The sequence below is a fragment of the Rhinopithecus roxellana genome, chromosome 9, assembly GCF_007565055.1.
Source record: "Rhinopithecus roxellana isolate Shanxi Qingling chromosome 9, ASM756505v1, whole genome shotgun sequence".
In the NCBI taxonomy this organism is placed as follows: Eukaryota; Metazoa; Chordata; class Mammalia; order Primates; family Cercopithecidae; genus Rhinopithecus; species Rhinopithecus roxellana.
Genome location: NC_044557.1, coordinates 139,893,657 through 139,911,063, shown reverse-complemented (window position 1 = coordinate 139,911,063; position 17,407 = coordinate 139,893,657).

Sequence of the window (17,407 nt, the reverse complement as noted above, 5' to 3'; positions counted from 1 at the left end):
GTAACAATTATTTTTAAAACCAGGAGGGATATGTTGACTAAGAATGATCAGGCAAGAAATAATATATGAGAGATGAGGCCACTAACCCATTCTGAAGGAAATAAAGCTGATGAAAATTACAAAGGAATTACATTGTCATAAATGATTATAAAATTTTGAGAGGTTTTTAATGATTAAATAAATTTGTTTATTCCATTGCACCTTACAGTACTGAAATATAGCAACAAGGCATCAAATATAAAAATAGCAATTAAAAACAGCAAGTACAGAAAAATTACTTTATCTTTCTCGAACCTTTTTAATGAAAGAAAGCAAAAGGACTGCTAACCTTTAGAAATTTAACGCTAAAGAATACCAGTCTATCAAGAACAATATCTATACAAACTTTTTTAAACATTATCAAGGTGAATAATAATAGGTGGAATTTTTATTATGTCTTGAAGATCCCAAATAGGAGACTTGACTGGAATAAGTCAAAGAGGAGGTTTCTGCCAAAGAGGAGAGAGTGGTTGATAGACTCCAAAAGTGACTGCCATGCATTCCACCTCCTGGTGTTCACACTTCATGTAATTACTGCCTCTGAGTATGAGCAGGACCTGGGACTTGTCTTTAACCACTAGAAGATGGCTGAAGAGATGTGATGTCATTTACATTATTATGTTGAATCCTCTTGCTAGCAGACTCTCCCTGGTCCCTGTCTCTTTTTTTTTTTTTTTTTTTTTTTTTTTTTGACTTTGAAGAAGCAAGCAACCACAAATGCTACAGCTGTACAGAACTGGATGCTGCCAACCTGGAAACAGGGAAGTGGATGCCTCTTCAGACAAGCCTTCAGATGAGAACCAGCCCCAGATGATACTTTGATTGCAGCTCTGAATAGATCCTAATCATAGGACCCAAGGAAGCTCTGCCTGGACTCCTGAGCTGCACAGACAGATAAATAAGTGTTGTTTTAATCCACTACATTCAGTGGTGGTAAATTGTGTTATACAGCAATAAATAATATGTAATATAATGTAACGTAAATTTGGTAGCTGTAGACATTAGAAATCTGTGAGAAAGCAAGTGTCTACTTAAAATGTGACATTCCAAATAATATCCAAATGCCTCCAGGCTCCACAGTCTGAGAGAGAGAGAGATGGGGAGAGAGAGAGGGAGAAGCAAAGTGAGTAGTAGTTGAATGGGTTGTTTTCATTTGGAATTTAGTGAGCTTTGGGCCATAAGAAATTCTATCCCAGTGCCCAGGAGACAGAAGATGACAGACTTGGGCTGGGAAATAGAAACATTTTATGTTTGATGTCGTCCCCCTTCCTCCCCATCTTAGCCTATTTTCTCTGGGTGATGGAGCACAGAGCAGCAAATGTCCCCTTCCCCTGCCACCTGGGTTGTAAATCCTGTGTTAGGCCCAGCTCTTCCCCTAAACTTTCTTGCTCATTCATAGACTTTGGACAGAACACGTACGTGTGTGGGAAGAGTGTTTTAGAAGAGCAACCAAAGTATCCCAAAGTACTGCTAACTTGCTCACTTTACAGAATTTAATTTTATGTTTTTCAATCTACAACCTCCACATCCTGAATCACGTTATACAACCACAGCAGTAGCTGGAATATCTATTGAACTGGGTGAAGGTTGTAGGAAAGGTTGACAATGACATCGTTTCCCTTTGATTGCTTTACTTGTTTTTAATCAAATTGAGTGTTTATTGTGATTGGGATGTAGGTGTATGAGTTTTAGAGGAAGCAGAATGAATGGAGGACCAAAAACACAATAGTCCAGAGAACAAGGAGGAACTTAGGTGGGATGATGAAGAAGTAGGGTTGATCAGTGTACCCACGAACTAAGCTTACTTCACACCCAGTTACTCAACTGGTCACACCCACTGTTGCCCGTCTGACTCTCTCAGAGCCCCTACAATCTGCAGTGGGCCTCATGGCCCAAAGTTTGAAAACTTGCCTAACAATAATAGCCACCATTTACTGAAAGATTACCAGATGGCAAGTACTACAGCACACGTTAAAAATACATTATCTGGCTGGGTGTGGTGGCTCACCCCTGCAATCCCAGTACTTTGGGAGGCTGATGCGGGTGGATCGTTTGAGGCCAGGAGTACGATACCAGCTTGGCCAACACGGTGATATCTGTCTCTACTAAAAATACAAAAATTAGCCAGGTGTGGTGACACACACCTGTAATCCCAGCTACCCAGGAGGCTTACGTGGGAGAATCACTTGAACCCAGGAGGTGGAGTTGGCAGTGAGCTGAGATCATGCCACTGCACTCCAGCCTGGCGACACAGGGAGAGTCTGTCTCAAAAAAATAAGTTAAATAAATAAATAAAATAAATTATTCACATTTCACCCCTTCCAGAGAAGTGAGCTCAATTTTGACATAAAGATAATTGAGAGAGAAAGTATATTTAAAACACACTGAGTTCTGACAGCTCCTCAAATGAGAGGCCGAGAAAGAAATCCAGGCTTCGTGACTGTAAGGCTTGAGCTCCTAGTCCCTACATTCCTATACTTCATCCATGTTACGTGAAAATTTTCAGGTTTCTCTGAAATTAGAGTTCCATTACCCTCAAGTCTGTATTTTTATTGGATGTTCTATTTTATGAGATGTCTGTCCCTGAGACTATTTGGGTTATAATTTTCTTCAGGCACAAGCCTTGAAAATATTTCTTACCGCAAAATTATTTCATCCATTTTGTACTGAAAAGAATGTGTATTTCCATTCGTGTGGAAATAATTTAAGATAAACTAAATGCTAATATCTTTATACCAAAATGAAGTTACCTCAAAATAATCCAACTACAGGAGTTGTTTTCATTTTATATTCAAAATATCAAAATTTGTCGTTATTCTAAATGACATGTCATTTGGATTTGACATAAAGGTCAAGGAAATGTAAAACATGTTATAGTACTGGTCAATGCCCTTTACTCATACTTCTAGCACAATTACTCACCAGATACTCTGTGATCAAGTAAAAGATCTTGAACACTAGTGACATGCTTTGCTCGTTTGCTTCTGAACTGTCTTCTAGTGCCAGAAAGAAGATTGGACTCACAGTGGAGAGAAAAGGAGGCTGAGAAGATGCTGAAATGAGCTGAGTATATTTTTAATAGCTTCCAACTGTAATTTCTCTCTTGACTTCTGGACACAGATTTGTCAAAGAAGCCACAGTTAGAATAGGACACACTGTGAGTTTCAGTAACTCCATTCAGATTGGAGGTAGAAAAATGGTCTCAGGGATTTAACTCTGGGAAAGCATTCCTGATCTTCGGACATAACTAAGCCATTTCATGGATTTAATTCAGTCAAAACGTTTTACGTTGAACTGTTTAACTGGAAGTGGATACATTATTTTGTGGATTCAGTTGTTCCCAAAAGCCTGGTACTGTGAGACATTCCATCATAAGTCACTATCACTGTTATCACTGACAAACTTCTGATAAATTCTTCTATTAAAATTTGTATATAGCATCACAACATACAAGCATTTCTAATGATACTGCTGTGTACTATCTTATGATATGTAACATATATGATTGTGATATGTATCACATAAAATCCTTACCAAAGTTGAAATATAACTATGCAAAGTAATTTTCAATACTCAGCAATTATAATTGTAGAGCTCTTTAAGAAAAGTTCCTAATTTTGTAAATGTCCCTTTAATTTGCAACATTAATATAGAAATTGTAATTTTACTATTTTCCTTAGTTTTTGTCACAGTGCATAGTATACACTTATCCCTAAAAATCCATATTCTATTTTCATTTCAAAGACAAATATATTTAATACAAAACTAGATTTTAAACAATAGTTTTATGCTAGACTGTTGGCGTATCAATATACTAGAAAGAATATTGATTGAAAGTAATGAATACAATTCCCATGGCAATAAAAAGGAAAAGAAACTTGTACTGTTGATAAATGCTAATGAAAAAGAGATCTCATTTTTTTCTGAAACCAGTAAAAAGGTACAGTTTCTTCAGCGAGAAATACAGTTTTCACCAAGGACCCAGAGATTGTATTATTTTGTTTCTTATTTATCAAGCAATAACTGAGAATTTTAGAGCAGGCTAAAAACAAATGAAAATTTGAAATGGAGAAAAAAAATCAAAGGAAAAGGACTTGTGATGGCAGAAATTCATCAAGAAACCAGGGAACCTAGGAGCAACTCTGGGCCTAATTGTGTCCCACAAGAAGAAACTGGTTTTTGAACTTCCACAGGAACCATGAAGAAAAGCAATCATGCCACTTTTCAGTTTGTAAAAGCAAAGAATGGGATCTGGCTGTCTGTGAGACTATAATTTGGGAAGGTTGATCTCCAAATTTGATAATTTTTTTATTTTAATATTTTCTTCCACCTCAGGCATCCGAAGATCTCGAGAATTTGAAAAGGAAAAAGGCTGTAAATCCTCTGAAATGAAAACCAAGGAAGATTTGGAAAGTTTCAAAAATTTAATTTGAACTAAAAATGCAAATCATCTGATTGATGAAGGAAGAAAAACAAAATTAGGTATCTATAATGTGATTAAATAAAAACTCCGTGGTCATCTCAGATTTTTTAAATATTAAAAAATGTTTGGCCAGGTGCGGTGGCTCTCGCCTGTAATCCCAGCAGTTTGAGAGGCCGAGGTAGGTAGATCATGAGCTCAGGAAATGGAGACCATCCTGGGTAACACGGTGAAACCCCGTCTCTACTAAAAAGATAAAAAATTAGCCGGGTGTGGTGGCGTGTGCCTGTAGTCCCAGCTACTGGGGAGGCTGAGGCAGGAGAATCACTTGAATCCAGGAGGTGGAAGATGCAGTGAGCTGAGATCGTGCCACTGCACTCCAGGCTTGCGACAGAGCGAGACTCCATCTAAACAAACAAAAAAGTTTAAAGCCAAAAGCAACAATAACGATGACTAGGAAAACATAAAACATATCGGTGCTTACTTCTGCATGGTGGAATTATGATTTTTGTGGGAGTGGGCAATTCTTTCTCTGTCTAAAAAATTTTCTATAGGGATCTACATTATTCTTAAACTTGGAACCATAAATAATTTTAAAAAATGAAAATATGAGATTATAACCAAAGTTAAATACAAGAGGGTGACACAAAACATAAGAATTTCCTGAGAGCCAACCAAGGTGGCTCAGCCTGTAATCCCAGCATTTTGGGAGACTAGGAGGATCCCTTGAGCCCAGGAATTCCACACAAGTCTAAGCGACATAGTGAGACCTCATTGCTACTGAAAAAAAAAAAAAATTAGTTGGGCATGGTAGCACGTGTCTATGGTCCCAGCTACTCAGGAGACTGAGGTGGGAGGATCACTTGAACCGGACAGGTTGAGGCTGCAGTCCAACCTGGGCAACAGAGCAGCAAGACACTGTCTAAAAAAATAGAAAAAGAAAAAAAAAAAGAATTGCCTAAGAAAGGCTAATGTCAGACACAAGCTATTTTTGTGACCTAAAAAGTAAAAGACAGAAAGATGTTAGCCATAGGCAAGAAAGGAAGGGAAGGGATAAAGGAGGGAAGGGGAAAGAGTGGGGATGGAAAAGTCCAAGTATCCATGAATTTGAGAGATGGATATTTGTGGGGAATCAGGAAAAAGAATAAATGGCTCAAATCTTATCTCTGTTTTTCGGTGAAGGAGACTGATCTTTGCACCAGAACGAGTAGACTAAACATTGAAAAGGTGTAAACATACCCTGGACTGAGAGAGAGAGGACTCTTCAGATGAGGTCAAGTGTTCCATCCCAGGACTTGGAATAATATTGATTGGAAGGCCTTCTATTGTATTTGAGTAGGAAAATGAATCCTATTTAGTTCATAGAAATGGAATATTTTAAGTCCATAAATTAGGGATGATTCTGAGGAAAACAGACAAGTTGAATAGACTGGATTATGCTTATAAGAATGAGACTCAGTTGGCTGGAGTTCATCTGATTGTGCCTGTGCCTGTTAGAACTTCCTCAAAGTTGCCTTGGCAATGGGACTGTGTCTCATGGAGAGAGGAAAAAGGCAGTGAATGCTGAATACTGTGGGCTTGAGTAATGCATGTTGCAGTTAATTGCACTATGTCAGAAATTTAGGGGAAAGGTTTGGGAGAGATTTATGTAGTGGACAAAATATGACCTGAGGAATAAATTACAATGGATTTTAAATAAAAAGGAGTTTACTGAGTCTATGCCTTCAGAAACATCTCAAGTGTTATAAATCTGCAAGCATGGTCAGAGTTAGTACCAGTAAGCAAGGTCTTTATTGGTCCCTGTTGCCTCTCCCTGACCTTGATATGTACTGTATGAAAAGTGGTAGAGCTAATATTCCTAAAGGCTTTAGATAACAAACTTGAGTTACTCACCAATATGACAGCTTGCAACTTTCATTTTTTCCTTTCTTGTTGCCACTAAGGAAGGTAAAAATCACCTGGAGGGATTTGGAAAAGTAGCTGTTGTCACAGAGAACTTGGAGCCCCTATGAGATCGTGGAACCACTGTCAGTAATTTTTGAGAAATCTTGGCATGTAAGAGAAGCACTAGGAGGCTGTACATGAGCAAATTTTGGTCCAATTTTATAAACTAGGAAGAAAAAGTGGTTTTTACCAACCTGAGACCTCATCAATGACAACTGTTCAAAATCTGGAATGCAAGATGAAAAGTGGATTGGAAGAATCTGGAAAAGAAAGCACAGTAATGAAAGAACAGTTGATGTCATACCCAACCCATTTCTTTTACTAGTCTGGCAGATTAAGGAAGTATCTGGACTTCACCAAGGTTTTGATAAGGTTTCTCTTTATTTTCCTGGAAACAAGGTAGATTAATATAGGTTTGTCCAGAAGCATTTAGAAGCATGTTACATAACTACATTCATGGGGTTCTGATCCTTGGAGTAACGTCAAAGAGCATAGACATTTTTAGGTGAAAATCTCTGGTGAGAATCTTTGTTCTCAGCCTCATATGTTTACAGCTGAGTAAAGACATTAGAGTGGGTTCACCAATTCGAGAATTGCAAGATGCTAGGGAGAATAGCAAATACATTTGAAAATCAAGTTCTGAGACTACCATTTGTCTTGGTTCATTTTGTGTTGCTATAACAGAATACCTGAAACTGGGTAATTAATAAAGAAAATAGGTTTATTTAGCTATGGTTCTGCACACTGGTTCTACACACCAAGTTCAGGCAGTCAATCTGGTGAGGACCTCGTGCTGTTTCAACTCATGGCAGAAAGCAGAAGGAAGGAGAAGCAGGCATGTGCAGAGAGACAAAAGATGAGAGGCAATCTCATTTTGTAACACCCTACTCATATGGGAATGAATCCATTCCCAGAGAACTAACACAGTCTTGTGAGAAATCCATCTTTAGGACCTAAGCATCTCTTAAAGGTACCACCTTCTAACACTGCTACATTGACAATTAAATGCAAATAAATTCCAACGTAAGTTTGGGCAGGGACAAACCACACCCAAACTATAATACCATTTACATTTGCCCTGATAGGTTAAATCCAACAAGATGTACTTTATACAAGAGTACAAAAACTTAGCACTTGAATTTTTTAAATAAATCATCACATTAATTAAATGTAGAAGATATGAGTTAGCAATAGCACATTCAGGAAAACATAATACTTTTCGTTGAAAATAAGAACCATATGAATTAAAAAGACTTTTTTAAACCTATGTAACTTTGGAAGCTTCAAAGAACTATGGTGTTTAAAACACACCTCTCTTTATACTACCTGGAGAAATAAGCTTGAAAACAGAGAGACAGATGGGAAGGTGTCCTGAAGAGAACTACCAATGAGATCAAAATTTTAAAATCATGAGAGACAAAACATGCTTGAATTTGGATTGTTTCTCCCAGAAGAGACTCAGGAAAACATCCAAGTCATCTTTAAACATTCAGAGAAGTCATGTGGAACAAGAAGAGACTTGTTTTTGTCACAAATGATAACTGAGATCAGTAGGTAGAAGCAACAGAGAAGTAAATTTCATTGAATACAATAAAAACTATTGCAACAGAGATGTCCAAAAAGGAAAGTCATTGCTTGAAGAGAGAAAGTTCTTTAGGAACCAAAGTAATCAGTCACAGCCAAATAGCAATTTGGCAAAGATGTTATAGAGAAGATTCAATCCTACAACAGAGAGTTGTCAAATCTGTCTCATCTACTGGAATCACCTCAGGGCATTTTTTTAAATGACAGATTCTTGGTTTTTACCCTCACCTACAGTACCAGGATCTCCAGGAATGGGAAAGTAAGTGGTTTTCTGTTTGTTTGTTTGTTTTTAAGCATCATAGGTGATTCAGATGATCATTTTGGTTTGACAAACACTAGATGATGTCTAAGTCCTTTCCTAGTCTAAAATGTTATAATTAAGGCAGCCTAGTAAATTGGCTGCAATTAAAGTTGGTGGTAAAATAAAAAGGAACAATGGAACCTTTAATGAGAATGAGGATGGAGGACATACACATCTGGCATCGCAGCTTTCCTACACAAAGATTATGTAGTGCACCAGAACGTTCTGAGAAACTCTTTTCAAATCTGTTTAATGATAAAGTTTGTCATATTTTATTTGTTCCCCAGATAGACTTGTATATGTATGTATGTATGCATCAGTGTTTGTGACAATTTTTTTTAACTATAGATACTTGAATAAAAAAAGACTTTTTTTTTCTTTTTTTTCTTTCTTTTTTTTTTTAAGAGACAGGATCTTGCTCTGTCATTCAGGCTGGAGTGCAGTGGAATGACTCTAGCTTCCTGTAGCCTCAAACTTCTGGGATCAAGCGATCCTCTTGCATCATCCTCCTAAGTAGCTGGGACTACAGGCACATTACACCATGCCCAACTAATAAAAATAATTTCTTTTTTATATAGACACAAGGTCTCCCTGTGTTGCCCAGGCTGATCTTGAACTCCTGGGCTCAAGCAGTCTTCTGCTTTGGCCACCCAAAATGCTGGGATTACAGCCATGAGCCACTGGGCCTGGCTGTAAGCCTATTTGACATCTTGAAATAGACTAGTTTTCAAACAGAGGTTATGGTCCATGTATATTACTGCATTTAAGTCAATGGTCATAAAATACAATGCTCTTTCAATGGAGTAGAACAAGTCTGCAGTTGACATTTGTGCTAAAGGTTCTAAGCAAATTACTCTTTGGCATTTTGAAATGATAATTTCATGTGAAACTTTATTTAATTTGTTTCAGAGAATCACATCCTTAAAGAATAAATACATAAACTACAGGTTTTAGAGACATTTTAAACTTATTTTGGGGTGTAATAGTTCTTTTGAACTATTTAAAAACAAATAATACACATTCAGTTTCCTTTAAAAATGTAAATATTCAAAAATGGTTGAAGTGCTTCTCTTAAATTTGGATCTCCACAGCAAGACAAATGGCTGAGGAGATAGGACATCTTTATGGAAAGGAACTGTTATGATCGTAGGAAAAATTCAGTTGAAAGGAGAAAATAAATTCAAGATTCCAGTAGCAGAAAAGACCTGATTTTAGTCAGGCAGCATTGTGGATGAGGAAAGACACAATGTGCGTTATAGAAGGAGAAGACACTTCTTACTATCAAAGCAATATAATCTCAGTTTCCCTTGTAAAAATTAAAGACACATAGAAAACTGAAGGCAAGATCAGAATTTCAGGGTGCCTAGTCAAGGTTGCTAGCTTCAGTTTTTAAAGTTTTGTGATAGCTGCTATTTACAGTGAATATTTTTTGACAAAAATATTTTTCCCTCATATGTTCTCGGTCATGTGGGATGTAAGCTATGAGGAGGCAAAGGCGTAAGAATGATAACATTGGACTTTGGGGACTTGGGGGAAAGGCTGGTGGGTGGCAAAGGATAAAAGACTATACACTGGATACAGTGTACACTGCTCAGGTGATGGGTGCACCAAAATCTCAGAATCACCACTATAAGAACTTATTCACATAAACAAACACCACCTGTTCCCCCCAAAAAAACTATCGAAATTTAAAAAATTAAAATTTTACAATGTTTTTGTATTGCCAGTTCATTAACGATTAGAAAAGGAGATGAGAAAGAAGTACTAATTAAGTACCTCCTGTATCACAGGAACTTTATAAACTATTACAGTTAATATTCACAACTTTCTATAAAAGGAAATGTTATCCCCATTTTACAAATGGGGGAAGCCAAGACCCTGTCAGACTACAGGATGTAGGTGTTTGTTTGTTTGTTTGTTGTTGTTGTTTTTGTCGTTGTTGTTTTGAGACAGAGTCTCACTCTATTGCCCAGGCTGGAGTGCAGTGTTGTGATCTTGGCTCACTGCAACCACTGCCTCCCAGGTTCAAGTAATTCTCCTGCCTCAGCCCGCTGAGTAGCTGGGATTACAGGCGCACACCACCAAAACCGGCTTATTTTTGTATTTTTAGTAGAGACGGAGTTTCACCATGTTGGTCAGGCTGGTCTCGAACTCCTGACCTCGTGATCTGCCATCCTCAGCCTTCTAAAGTGTGGGGACTACAGGCATGAGCCACCACGCCTGGCCATAGTTTTTATAATAATTCGAACATGCAGCCCTTTTGGAATTCCAATGAATTATATTTTATCCATCACAATAGGATTCTACACAGCTGGTTGCATGTTTTAGTTCATTCTAGATAATTAATTTTGCAGCTAATTCTGAATTATATAAACTACAAATTTGGGCTGTTATTAAACCCTTGTGGGTGCTCCCTTATCCTAAAATTAGGATGACAGTCAATATATTCATTTATAGCAATTTGATTTTCTCAACCTTAGAAAGTGTATTTCATATCATCTTTATTTTTGGAGGAAGAAATCTGCACATGATTTAATGGCTGCCCAAATTCATACCGCTAATGTGGTAGAGCCAGATTCTGATTCTGAATGTCTAACTTTAGAACCTGCACTGAGAGCCACTCTCACGCACTGCCTTCCTGAGTCTGAATGTATACACAGGTGATATAAATAAAATAAGCTGTTGGTGAAATAGAGCACTTTTTTAAAAAGGCATATCTGAAGAAATCATTAAGTTTAGTTCAATATATTATATTCCATTATGTATTACAAATACATCTGCATGTTATACCTACAGCATACATAGAATTTTTAGTGAGACATAGATAATGCAATCATCAAAAACTCAACTTGCTTGATGTTCATGCTACTTTATTTTCCCCAGTTCCTACCTTTGTGTACATCCTTTTTATTGGTATTCCCCTGCTCTGACACTTTTATTACAAGCAAGTAGAAATGACAGCTAAAAAACCTTGATGTATATGAGGCTTCAGAAGGAATTTTAAAAGGTTATTGGCCCGTAGAACAGGAGGAATTGCACCTAAGTCCTATCAGGACTGAGGATCTGGAAGGGCTGCAGAGCCCAAATGCACTGGATGGCCAGCAAGTGCAACTTAGTGAAGATTTAGTATGAATACCGTTGGGTCAGATAAATTGTTCTGAGGCTTTATTAATAACAGGAATCACTGTAAATAGGTTGCTGTTTTATCTCCCTTCTCCTCTACTAATCCTACTAGATTAGAAATTTGCAGTCTCATCTAAATCCAAGTCTGCTGGAAAAGAGTTGCCATCTATGCTATATATCACTATATATATAGTTTCTAGTGCTCAGATGCCCATAAAGATTAATCAAAGTATCTTTCATTGCCAAAATTCAGGATCACAAATTTAACTGAAGTATGTATTCAATGCAGCAGGGATACTTATGGACTGATTTTTTTTTTTTTTTTCACAGCTGAAATAATTTTTCCGGGTTTTTTTTTTTTTTTTCTCTGAGACTAAAGAAAAAGAATGTCATTTGCTAGTTCCACTGCCATCTTAGAGTCTGTTCTTGTCTGTGAGAGGTCTCCAACGCACACCCTGTTTCCAGCTTGAGCAAGGGAAGGAGGGCTTTGCCTTCCAGGCTCATAGTGAAACCAGAGCTGCCTAGATGGAAGCAGGACTGCAGAGGGGCACGTCCTGAAGCTCCCATCCCACCCTGGACAGAGTCACTGAACTTCAAGACAGCAGAGTCCAAAGTGACTTCACTCCAAAGGAAGTCTAGCTTATGAAGGTGATTGATTGATCATTTCTCTGTCAAATACAATGGTAAATTTAAAGGAAAATGGAGCTAAAATCCCAGAAGAAAAGTTAAACAAAAATTAACACAGTGAAAAAGCCACAAATTAGTGAGTCAAACTCACTAATTCAGAGAAAAAAGAAAAAAAACAATCAAAACATTATCTAGCATGAAAACTTTAAAAGCAAATTTAAACACCCACAAATTGAAATTGATTGACAAAAATAGGTAACTTTTCAATTCATTTTGCTAGGGACATATACACATGAGGTAATAAAGAAATACAAAATATTCTCCCAGAAAAAATAAATTCAAAGAATCATAAAGGAAGTACACATCACTGCCTATAAAGCACTGTCTTCAAAAAATTGAAATTGAATCTGATCAAGTATTTAGATCTAACTGCCCGGTTACAGGAAATATGAAGCACAGAGACACGTGTTAAATGACAGCACAGACATGAATGCGCAAAACCCGAACTGCAGGGGACGCTGGCCCCCCTTCTTCAGCTTGGAAATTTCAAAAGGGGAGAAAAATGGAAAGAAAACTATAAAAGAGCCTTAAAAAACCAAGCAATTTCACTATACTTTATAAAACTTATTTTAACAACCTGTAAACAAAATCTGATAGGATATTTGAACGTTTGACTGGATATTTGATGCTATGAAGGAATGATTGTCAATGTTTTCAGCATGATAGCGGTTTCCTTGCCTATGTTCTCTCTCTCTCCTCTCTGTTCGCCTCCCTCCCTCCATTTTCTCTGACATTACATTTTTTACTTGTAGCATTTCCTTTTGGCTTAAAAAAAAATAATTTTGATCTTTGCCCGAATTGCCCATCTGTTCATGCACACTCTCCACCTCTTTATTTTTCATTTTTAAAGTCCCTGTCTGATAGTTCCATTTGAGTCATCACAGGTCTGATTTTATAGACCCTCTTGATGATGGGCCTAATTTTATTGCTTTTTCATGATGTTTCAAAATGTTTTCTTGTATGTCAGACATTGTGTATAAAATAGTAAAAACTGAAGTCAAAACACTCAGAGAAAGACATTCATCTCCTGCAAAGCTGCTGAGGGAGGGGAGGAAGAACGGTGCGATCTTAGCTGAGCCAGCATCTTCTGTCATTGAACTGGGAGTGGGCCTCGTCTTTGCTTTAGTAAGGTTCTGTATCAGGTTGGCTGCTGATGGTAGATGGGCAGGATCAGAAACGTCCCTTCAGCAGGGCTTGAAATCTGATTGGCCGGGGATCTCTACTCAGTTCTTTTGCCCCTCCCTCAGCCTTCTGCAAGTCCAGGATGTAGGGGGCTGTCTCTCAGCTCTTACTTCCCGAGTCTCTAGACTCAGCGAGGCCCGAAAGGATTCTCACAGGCTCTTCTCCACTCTCAGCCTCCTGAGGGCCCAAAGTGGTTCGGAGGGAAGGCTCTCAGCGTTCCTGCTCGTCCTCCAGCTGTGACAACCTGTGACTAATGCCTGGGACCATTTCTCTCAGTTCTCCTGGTGTACCTCCAATCCTCTGTGTGAGCACTTATGAAGAACCCTGGGAAAGAGTGGACAGGTGAGCGTCATTATTTTTGGTGAGGGCTTCTCGGGATTCTAAACTCTCAAGCCAGATCACACTCAGCCTTTAACAAATGTTGTCATCAGCTGATTTCTTTTTGCCCATCTACAGTGGTACTTTTGTCATCCTCCTACTGCTCTGGCAAGTATGAAAGCAACTTAGATCACTTCTCAAAGGAGCGCCCCATTGTCAATTACAGAATCCAAAATGGCAATTAAAAAAAAGGGAAATAGAGAAAATTGGCAAAGGTTCCCTTTTTGTTTTAAAATAAGACAGCAGTCTTACTTAGGGGTTCTCATAATGGGAACATTGGAGAATGTAATAACAAAATAAGGATGTCCACAACCACCTCAGAAACAATGATGAATTTCTGACCGGGTGTGGTGGCTTACATCTGTAATCCCAGCACTCTGGGAGGCTGAGGGGCACGGATCACTTGAGGTCAGGAGTTTGAGACTAGCCTGGCCAACATGGTGGAAACCCTTCTCTACTAAAAATACAAAAACTAGCAGGGCATGGTGGTGCACACCTGTAATCCCAGCTACTCATGAGGCTGAGGCAGGAGAATTGTTTGAACCTGGGAGGCAGAGGTTGCAGTTAGCTGAGACCGTGCCACGGCACTCAAGCCTGGGCAACAGAGCAACAGTCCATCTCAGGAAAAAAAAATAAAAGATTTATTCTTAGAACTTTTATTAGAGGGCCGGGCATGGTGGCTCACGCCTGTAATCCCAGCACTTTGGGAGGCCAAGCCAGGTGGATCAGGAGTTCGAGACCACCCTGGCTAACACGGTGAAACCCCGTTTCTACTAAAAATACAAAACAATTAGACGGGCGTGGTGGCAGGCGCCTGTAGTCCCAGCTACTCGGGAGGCTGAGGCAGGAGAATGGTGTGAACCCGGGAGGTAGAGCTTGCCGTGAGCGGAGATCGCGCCACTGCACTCCAGCCTGGGCGACAGAGCAAGACTCTGTCTAAAAAAAAAAAAAAAAAAAAAGCAGCAAAACTTTTATTGGAGCATCTTTCAATAGGGTGGATGACATCATACAAAAGTATAGGTCAGCAAAGATAATTTAACACAGGCTTTGTCAGCTCCATTTGTTCAGACTATTTGAGAAAACACATTCTTTTTTTGTCCTTTAAGTTGTTCTGCTTATATATGTTTTCGAAGCTGAGTTCCCAACCAGAAGTGCTTATGTATTCTTCCAGCCCAGTATTCCAACTCTCTCGGATGCAGCATTTGGGTACAAGGTGGAAGCTGATGTAACACACGAGAGGGAAACAGGACATGTGGTCCTCCTGCTTTCCTCTGGCAATCATGGTGATGTCTTGTTCCTTCTTGTTTTCCACTCCTAATATGGGTCATTATTGCCTCTTGGGAATTACGGTGATTGCTTTCAAGCAGCTCAGCCCCTTTGATCTCTTAGTGCTTGTATGACCCTATCACTCAGCGACAACATGCATCTAGCTCTGGCTTTCAGTGGTGTCCTTTGACTCATTTTAGGGCCTATATCTCCATGCTGCTGTCGTTATCTGGGAGAAACATTGAGTCTTAATTCTCTTTTTTTTTTTTTTTTTTTTTTTTTTTTTTTTTTTTTGAGACGGAGTCTTGCTCTGTTGCCCAGGCTGGAGTGCAGTGGTGCAGTCTCGGCTCACTGCAACCTCTGTCTCCTGGGTTCACGCCATTCTCGTGCCTCAGCCTCCCGAGTTGCTGGGACTACAGGCGCCCGCTACCACGCCCAGCTAATTTTTTTGTGTATTTTTAGTTGAGACGGGGTTTCACCGTTGCCAAGATGGTCTCGATTTCCTGACTTCGTGATGTGCCTGCCTTGGCCTCCCAAAGTGCTGGGATTACAAGCGTGAGCCACCGCGTCCGGCCGACTCTTAATTCTTAGCCAGTGTCTCCACGCCATTCAAGGAGTCCAGCACCTTTATAGCCGCTTTTCTTGCGCTGAATCTGGATAGCCCAGTTGGAAAAAAGAGGTTATCCCATGGCTTCTTTCTATGGGAGCTCCACTGGAAACATTTTTGCTCACTTGAAGTGATGCCATGGATTGAGGGTATCATGGAAATTGCCAGGAAAATGAGGCGAAAGTGTCTTTTTTTTTTTTTTTTTTTGAGATGGAGTCTTGCTCTGTCGCCCAGGCTGGAGTGCAGTGGCGCGATCTCAGCTCACTGCAGGCTCCGCCTCCCGGTTTCAAGCCATTCTTGTGCCTCAGCCTCCCGAGTAGCTGGGACTACAGGCGCCTACCACCACGCCCTGCTAATTTTTTGTACTTTGAGTAGAGACAGGGTTTCATGGTGTTAGCCAGGATGGTCTCGATCTGCTGACCTCGTGATCCACCTGCCTCAGCCTCCCAAAGTGCTGGGATGACAGGTGTAAGCCACCACGCCCGTCCAAAAGTGTGTTTTTTTTTCTGATCTGCAAGCACACGACTTCTATTGTTTTTCCCTCCTCCACCCCTCAATTCAACTATGCTAGAAGACAAGAAGAAAACCCTTTTAGAGTCACTCTTACATGCAATGTTTTTCCTGTAAAGCCTCTGCCACTACCTTATAAGGGTTTTTCATTGCAATCTTGGTATTAATTCATGTTCTGAATCTTCTGCATTCTATGATTAACTTTTAAAAATCCTGTGCTCTAATTCTGCAGGCTAGAGCCTAGTCGTTAAGCACCGAGTTTAAATTTTCTTATTGTGACACAGTTGACAGGCACTGCATTTTAATGGTGAAATTCTAAAATACTTCCTTTTGCATTGGAAGTGAAACAAAGGTGGTCATTACAATCAATTTTGTTCAACATGATGCTGGCAGTTCTAGTCAGTAAAGTAAGAGAAGCAGAGGCGATAAAAAGCATAATGATTAGAAGGGAATGAAGCTGTCTTTATTTGTAGATTATATTGTGTATATAGAAAATCTACAAATGAACTGTTAGGGTTTCCTGAAGATGTTGGATATAAGGTTGATATACAAAAATTAACTGGATTTTTAAGTAACTAGAAACTAACTTCAAAGACTATTTAAAATAGTATCTGATATATCAAATAACTATCAATAAACATAAAGATGTGCCATAGCTTTTTGCAAAAGTTATAAAACATTGAGAGAATTTGAAGAAAACGCAGTCATACTTAGAAGTATAGTATTTAATGGTATCCGTTCTCCTCAAAATACATTTATTGTACTTCTAAACAAATTTCTAATAGAATCTTTATGAAAAGTAACAAAATAATTCTAAAAAATATATGGAAAGGCAAATGGCAATAAAACTAAGACACATTTTAAAAATAATAGAAAATGTAAAGATTTGTTCTACTAATGTAGGAATATATGTCAGATGGTAGGAAGGATAGACAATTAGACCAATTTAACAGTGATCAGAAACAGACCCATGCATGTATTAGCAATTTATTTATCATAAAGGTAGCAATGCTTAGTAGTCTTAGGGTATGTGTGAACTATTAAATAAATTATCCTAGGGATAAATGGATATTCATAAGCAGAAAGTTTTGAAAATCAATGTGTATCTATCACCATACATGAAAATTAATTTCAGGTGGATTGTTGATCTAAATGAAAAATAAATCATAAAGAGAGTATCTTTGTGAAGTCAGCATGTTCCTTCTCAAAAGGAACATAAAAATTACTAAACAGAATTGAGAGGATTGTTAGATTTGACACATTAAAATTAAGACTTTCTGTTCATCAGAAGACTACAGGACAAGCTTTGTATAACTGAAAAATGATGTATGTCCACAATAAACAACAACAACAAAAAATTGCAAAT